General features: G+C 38.7%; 1 non-coding gene across 1 annotated transcript; it reads left to right on the top strand.

Moving 5' to 3' along the window:
* The first annotated feature begins 4,577 nt into the window (after positions 1-4,577).
* On the top strand, positions 4,578-4,685 carry LOC127741369 (small nucleolar RNA R71). The gene has a single exon (XR_008002321.1). It is a non-coding gene; the product is annotated as a small nucleolar RNA R71 (small nucleolar RNA).
* The last annotated feature ends 2,461 nt before the right edge of the window (positions 4,686-7,146 follow it).

Genomic DNA, 7,146 nt, shown 5'->3' with positions numbered 1-7,146 from the left:
CTGCACACCATAGATTAAGGGTGTGGAGCTCTGCTGTACCTCAAGTTTCAATACAATTACTATTACTTTTTATTCAATTCTCTTTTATTCTTCTTCCAAGATATACGTTGCACAACACTTTGATGAATGTGATGATCCGTGACACTCATCATCATTCTCACCTATGAACGTGCGTGATTGACAACCACTTCCGTTCTACTCTAGGCCGGGCACATATCTCTTAGATTCCCCAACAGAATCTTCGTGGTATAAGCTAGATAGATGGCGGCATTCATGGGGATCCGGAAAGTCTAACCTTGTCTGTGATATTCCGAGTAGGATCCCGGGAATCCGGAAAGTCTAACCTTGTCTGTGGTATTCCGAGTAGGATTCTGGTATTGAATGACTGTGACGAGCTTCAAACTCCTGAAGGCTGGGCGTGATGACAAACGAAAAAGAATCAAGGGATTCTACTCCAACCTGATTGAGAACCGACAGATGATTAGCCGTGCTATGACAGAGCATTTGGACCATTTTCACTGAGAGGATGGGATGTAGCAATCAACAAGGGTGATGCCTCCAGACGATTAGCCGTGCAGTGACAGCGCATAGGACCATTTTCCCGAGAGGATTAAAAGTAGCCATTGATGATGTTGATGCCCTACATACAGCTTGCCATGGAAAGGAGTAAGAAGGATTGGATGAGAGCAATAAGAAAGTAGAGATTCGAAAGGATTCTAGCATCTCCACACGCCTATCTGAAATTCCCACTATTGATTTACATAAGTATCTCTATCCCTTTTTATTTTCTATTTATTATTAATTTTCGAAACCCATAACCATTTAATCTGCCTAACTGAGATTTACAAGGTGACCATAGCTTGCTTCATACCAACAATCTCTGTGGGATCGACCCTTACTCACGTAAGGTATTACTTGGATGACCCAGTACACTTGCTGGTTAATTTGAATGAAGTTGTGTTCATTAATTCCAATAGAGCCAATTTTTAAATCTCATGCAAATACAAAGAGGATCACAATTTCGTCCACCAGTGCTCTTGGTGCTCCACCCTTAGTTGGTCCATGTTGTAACTCAAGCCTTCCAAGGTGTTGAGTTGTTCCCAATAGTTGTGTGGAGGAAATTGCATCCCTTGAGGCATCTTAGGGAATTCTTGATGAGGATCTTCCTCATGCTCTTGTTGAGATCCATGAATGGGCTCTCTTGTTTGCTCCATCCTTTTCTTAGTAATAGGCTTGTCCTCTTCAATGAGGATGTCTCCTTCTATGTCAACCCCAGCTAAATTGCATAGATGACAAATGAGATGAGGAAAGGCTAACCTTGCCAAGGTGGATGACTTGTCAGCCACCTTGTAGATTTCTAGAGGTATGATCTCATGAACTTCCACTTCCTCCCCAATCATGATACTATGGATCATGATGTCCCGATCCACAGTCACTTCAGATCGATTGCTAGTAGGAATGATGGAGCGTTGGATGAACTCCAACTATCCTCTAGCCATAGGCTTAAGGTCTGGTCTTCTCAATTGAACCTGATTGCCTCTTGAGTCTCTTTTCCATTGAGCTCCTTCCACACATATGTTCATGAGGACTTGGTCCAACCTTTGATCAAAGTTGACCCTTCTAGTGTAAGGATGTGCATTTTCTTGCATCATTGGCAAATGGAATGCCAACATTACATTTTTCAGACTGAAATCTAAGTATTTTCCCCAAACCATTGTAAGCCAATTCTTTGGATTCGGGTTCATACTTTGATCATGGTTCCTAGTGATCCATGCATTGGCATAACCATTAAGATTCTGACTTGTTGAATGGGGTTGGTAAGAACTTCCCAACCTCTTCTTCGGATTTCATGTCGGATCTCCAGATACTCATTTTTCTTGAGCATGAAAGGGACCTCAGGAATCACCTTCTTCTTGGCCACAACATCATAGAAGTGGTCTTGATGGACCTTTGAGATAAATTTTTCCATCTCCCATGACTCGGAGGTGGAAGCTTTTGCCTCCCCTTTCCTCTTTCTAGAGGTTTCTCTGGCCTTAGGTGCCATAAATGGTTATGGAAAAATAAAAAGCAAAGCTTTTACCACACTAAACTTAAAAGGTTTGCTCGTCCTTGAGCAAAAGAAGAAAAAAAGAAGGGGAAGTAGAAGAAAATGGAGGAGATGAAGGGAGATATGTGATTCGGCCAAGAGGGGGGATAGGTGTTTGTGTTGTGTGAATATGAAGGAGTAGTGAGGGATTTATATAAGGGTGAGGGTAGGCTTGAGTTTCGGTCATTAGGGTTGGGTTTGGGAGGGAAAAGTGTTTGAATTTTTAAAGTGAGATAGGTGGGGTTTTTTTAGGGAAGAGATATGGAGGTGATTGGTGAAGAGAATATAGGGAAGAGGATATGATTTGATTAGTGAGTAAGAGAGAGAGAGGGGTAGGGTAGGTGGGAATCTTGTGGGGTCCACAGATCCTGAGGGGTCAAGGATGTATCATCCCTGCTCTTATTAGGCGTACAAAACGCCCTTGCTGTGCAATCCTAGCTTTTAAACGCCAGCTTTTATTCCTTTCCTGGCGTTAAACGCCAGGTTACAACCTGTTTCTGGCGTTTAACGCCAGATTGTAGCCTGTTTCTAGCATTTAACGAAAGTCTGGTGCTTCTTTCTGGCGTTTAACACCCAGAATGGTGCCAGACTGGGCGTTAAACGCCAGTAAGTTTCTCCTCCAAGGTGTGCTATTTTTAATGCTATTTTTTATTTTTCTTTAATTTTTGCAGTTATTTTTGTGACTCCACATGATCATCAACCTAAGAAAAAGAAAATAACATAGATAAATAAAATTGGGTTACCTCCCAATAAGCACTTATTTAATGTCAATAGCTTGACAGTGAGCTCTCATGGAGCCTCACAGATATTCAGAGCATTATTGGGACCTCCCAACACCAAACTTAGAGTTTGAATGTGGGGGTTCAACACCAAACTTAGTGTTTGGTTGTAGCCTCCCAATACCAAACTTAGAGTTTGGCTGTGGGGGCTTTGTTTGACTCTGTATTGAGAGAAGCTTTTCATGCTTCCTCTCCATGGTTACAGAGGGAGATCCTTAAGTTTTAAACACAAGGTAGTCCTCATTCAATTGAAGGACTAACTCTCCTCTGTCCACATCAATCACAGCCTTTGCTGTGGCTAGGAAGGGTCTTCCTAGGATAATGGAATCATCCTCATCCTTCCTAGTGTCTAGGATTATGAAATCGGCAAGGATGTAAAGGCCTTTGACCTTTACTAGCACGTCCTCTACGTGTCCATAAGCCTTTTTCATAGAAATGTCTGCCATCTCTAATGAGAATTTGGCAGCCTGTACCTCAAAGATTCCCAATTTCTCTATTTCAGTGAGTGGCATTAAATTTATGCCTGACCCCAGGTCACATAGAGCCTTCTCAAAGGTCATGGTGCCTATGGTGCATGGAATTAGAAATTTACCAGGATCCTGCTTCTTTTGAGATAAAGTGTGCTGAACCTAGGTATTCAGTTCATTAATGAGCAATGGAGACTCATCCTCCCAAGTCTCATTACCAAATAGCTTGGCATTCAGCTTCATGATTGCTCCTAAATACTAGGCAACTTTCCTTTCAACAATGTCTTCATCTTCTTCAGAAGATGAATAGTCATCAGATCTAATGAATGGTAAAAAGAGGCTTAATGGAATCTCTATGGTCTCTAGGTGAGCCTTAGATTCCTTAGATTCCTCAATTAGAAACTCATTTTTGTCCAGAGGACGTCCCAAGAGGTCTTCCTCACTGGGATTCACGTCCTCCTCCTCCTCTGTGCATTCGGCCACACCAAGTAAGGTTATGGCCTTGGACTCTCTTTTGGGGTTCTCTTCTGTATTGCTTGGGAGAGTACTAGGAGGAGTTTCAGTGATTGTTTTACTCAGCTGGCCCACTTGTGCCTCCAAATTTCTAATGGAGGACCTTGTTTCATTAATGAAACTTAGAGTGGCCTTAGATAGATCAGAGACTATGTTTGCTAAGCTAGAGAGACTCTGCTCAGAATTCTTTGTCTGTTGCTGAGAAGATAATGGACAAGGCTTGTTGTTGCTAAACCTGTTTCTTCCACTATTATTAAAGCCTTTTTGAGGCTTTTGTTGATCCTTCCAAGAGAAATTTGGATGATTTCTCCATGAGGGATTATAGGTGTTTCCATAGGCTTCACCCATGTAATTCACCTCTGCTATTGTAGGGTTCTCAAGATCATAGGCTTCTTCTTCAGAAGATGCCTCTTTAGTACTGTTGGATGCATTTTGCAATCCATTCAGACTTTGAGAAATCATGTTGACTTGCTGAGTCAACCTTTTATTTTGAGCCAATATGGCATTCAAAGCATCCATTTCAAGAACTCACTTCCTCTAAGGCATCCCATTACTCACAGGATTCCTTTCAGAAGTGTACATGAACTAGTTATTTGCAACCATTTTAATGAGTTCTTGAGCTTCTGCAGGCATTTTCTTCAGGTGAATAGATCCACCCGCAGAATGGTCCAATAACATCTTGGACAATTCAGACAGACCATCATATAATATATCCAGGATGGTCCATTCTGAAAGCATGTCAGAAGGACACTTTTTGGTCAGTTGCTTGTATCTCTCCCAAGATTCATAGAGGGATTCACCTTCTTTCTGTCTGAAAGTTTGAACATCCACTCTAAGCTTACTCAGCTTTTGAGGAGGAAAGAACTTGGCTAAGAAAGCCGTGACCAGCTTATCCCAAGAGTTCATGCTATCTTTAGGTTGAGAGTCCAACCATACTCTAGCTCTGTCTCTTATAGCAAAAGGGAAAAGCATAAGCCTGTAGACCTCAGGATCAACCCCATTGGTCTTAACAGTATCACAGATCTGCAAGAATTCAGTTAAGAACTGAAAAGGATCTTCTGATTGAAGTCCCATAAAACTTGCAATTCTGTTGCATCAGAGAAACTAATTGAAGCATTAGCTCAAAATTGTTTGCTCCAATGGCAGGGATTGAGATGCTTCTTCCATGTAAGTTAGAATTTGGTGCAGTAAAGTCACCAAGCATCTTCCTTGCATTGTTGTTGGGTTCGGCCATGTCTCTTTCTTTTTTGAGATTCTGTGTAAGGTTTTCTCTGGATTGTTGTGCTTTAGCTTCTCTTAGCTTCTTCTTCAGAGTCCTTTCAGTTTCAGGATCTGCTTCAACAAGAATGTCCTTGTTCTTGTTCCTACTCATATGAAAAAGAAGAGAACAAAAAAGAAGAGGAATCCTCTATGTCACAGTATAGAGATTCCTTTATGCGAGTAGAAGAAGATAAGAATAAGAGAAGGAGAAGAGAAACATTCAAACACAGAGAGAGAAGAGAAGAGGGTTCAAATTATGAGTAGAAGAAAATTGTTAGTAGATAAATAAATAAATAGAAGGAGACGAGAGGGAGAGAATTTCGAAAATTGTTTTTGAAAAAAGGTTAGTGATTTTCGAAAATTAAGAGAAGAAATAAAATTAAAATTAAAATTTGAAACAATTAGTTAAATAAAAAGATTTTTGGAAAGAGGAAGGTGATCTTCGAAAATTAGAGAGAGAAAAGTAGTTAGGTGGTTTTGAAAAAGATAAGAATTTTAAAATCAAACAAAAAGTTAAGTAGTTAATTGAAAAAGATTTGAAAATCAATTTTGGAAAGATAAGAAGTTAGAAAAGATTTTGAAATTGATTTTGAAAAAAGATATGATTTGAAAAAAAAATATGTTTGAAAAGATATGATTGAAATTTATTTTGAAAAAGATTTGAAAAGGAAATTAAAAAGATTTGATTTTTAAAATTAAAATTGATTACATGACTAACAAGAAACTAAAAGATATGATTCTAGAATTTAAAGATTGAGCCTTTCTTAACAAGAAAGTAACAAACTTCAAATTTTTTAATCAAGCACATTAATTGTTAGTAAAGTTTTCGAAAATTATGAAATAAAGATAAGAAAAAGATTTTGAAAATCAATTTTAAAAATTTTCGAAAAAAATGAAAAAGATTTGCTTTTTGAAAAATATTTTGAAAAGATAAGTTTTTAAAATTGAAATCTTGACTTGACTAATAAGAGACAACTTATTTTAAAAATTTTTCACTAAGTCAACCCAAAGATTTCGAAATTTATGAGAGAAATAAGGAGAAGATATTTTTTTATTTTTAAATTTTTAATGATGAGAGAGAAAAACAACTGATGAGCGGATAATTTATACGCTTTTTGGCATTATTTTTAGGTAGTTTTTAGTAGGATATAGCTACTTTTAGGGATGTTTTCATTTGTTTTTATGCTAAATTCACATTTCTGGACTTTACTATGAGTTTGTGTGTTTTTCTGTGATTTCAGGTATTTTCCGGCTGAAATTGAGGGACCTGAGCAAAAGTCTGATAGGAGGCTGACAAAGGACTGCTGATGCTGTTGGATTCTAACCTCCCTGCACTCGAAATGGATTTTCTGGAGCTACAGAACACCAAATGGCGCGCTCTCAATGGCGTTGGAAAGTAGACATCCAGGGCTTTCCAGAAATATATATGGTCCATACTTTGTTCAAGATTAGACGAACGCCAGTTCTATGCTGCATTCTGGAGTCAAACGCCAGAAACACGTCACAAACTAGAGTTAAATGCCAAAAAACATGTTACAACATGGTGTTTAACTCCAAAAGAAGCCTCTGTAAGTGTAAAGCTCAAGCTCAGCCCAAGCACACACCAAGTGGGCCTCGGAAGTGGATTTTTGCACTTAGACTTATTCATGTAAACCCTAGTAGCTAGTTTAGTATAAATAGAATTTTTTACTATTGTACTAGTGTCTAGGTTTTTTGGACTGATCTTCAATCAACGTATGCAATTTTAGACCTTCATGGGGGCTGGCCACTCGACCATGCCTGAACCATCACTTATGTATTTTCAACGGTGGAGTTTCTACACACCATAGATTAAGGTGTGGAGCTCTGCTATACCTCGAGTTTTAATGCAAAGTACTACTATTTTCTATTCAATTCATGCTTATTCTTATTTTAAGATATTTGCTGCCCTTCTGATGAGCGGATAATTTATACGCTTTTTGGCATTGTTTTCATATAGTTTTTAGTAAGTTTGAGCTACTTTTAGGGATGTTTTCATTAGTTTTTATGATAAATTCACATT

This window comes from Arachis duranensis, chromosome 8, assembly GCF_000817695.3.
Source record: "Arachis duranensis cultivar V14167 chromosome 8, aradu.V14167.gnm2.J7QH, whole genome shotgun sequence".
NCBI classification, from domain to species: domain Eukaryota; kingdom Viridiplantae; phylum Streptophyta; class Magnoliopsida; order Fabales; family Fabaceae; genus Arachis; species Arachis duranensis.
Note: the sequence above shows the minus strand (reverse complement) of the source record. Positions and strands in the feature narration are given on the sequence as shown.